Here is an 833-nt window from a genome sequence, read left to right on the forward strand (position 1 = left end):
AGTGGCGTGGTCTGCCTTTATGGGCGGTACGCCACTGCTGTGGGCCTGGACACCTCATGAGTTCAGGCACCCCAGGGGCACCACCCCCTGGGGCACTTACACTTTGGGCTTTCAACACAACCCGTCCTCATGGCTTCGGTCCAGCAGAGCTCAAAGATCACTTCACATAGGCGTATTCCCGCCACCCATGCTCCATGACACAGAGTTTCTGTGTGGTTCTCCATTCCGCTTGACAACCTTGGCGAACCATGGTTGGAGTACAGCCTGGAGCGTAGCTCTACAGGACTGAAGAACAGATACTACACTTGATATTAGCCAAAAGGCCGAGAAGCGATATGCTTTTCCTTCTTTTCCACATCATCTAATATCTATGAGATTATGTCATCAGAAACATCCAGCTCCCCCTCTCTCTGCATCTTGCTGACTTTTCTAGGACATGGAGAGTTTGAAGCCTTGGTTTGCTGAACAGATCCTATTTTCTTCATAAGTAGCGGTCCCAAAACTTTATCATTGGTTCAAGAAAATATAATATCAAAAATATCATGAAAAGTTAGTAAATAACTGGGCAATGTTTCTCATATGCAGTTACATTTCTGTCCCAACTCAAATTTATATGAATGAAATTTGATACTAATGGGGTATAACCATTATCTCAAACTGCTGAAATATTTCATTTAAAGAAAGCCTGATCGTATTAACCCCTAGTGCAAACAGAATTTTCATTCTTTTTTTTGCAAGGGAACTTAACCAGAACATGGTTACTAAAAATAGAAGGTGTCTTTCTATCAAATGCCATTAGCAACCCTGATAAGGAAAATATTATCATCATCCTT

The 833-nt window shown here is 42.3% G+C and overlaps 1 pseudogene; it reads right to left on the reverse strand.

The window, feature by feature from the left end:
- Positions 1-211: 211 nt before the first annotated feature.
- LOC122937382 lies at positions 212-335 on the reverse strand (annotated as a pseudogene).
- Between the last annotated feature and the right edge of the window lie 498 nt (positions 336-833).

This window comes from Bufo gargarizans, chromosome 4 (assembly GCF_014858855.1).
Source record: "Bufo gargarizans isolate SCDJY-AF-19 chromosome 4, ASM1485885v1, whole genome shotgun sequence".
NCBI classification, from domain to species: domain Eukaryota; kingdom Metazoa; phylum Chordata; class Amphibia; order Anura; family Bufonidae; genus Bufo; species Bufo gargarizans.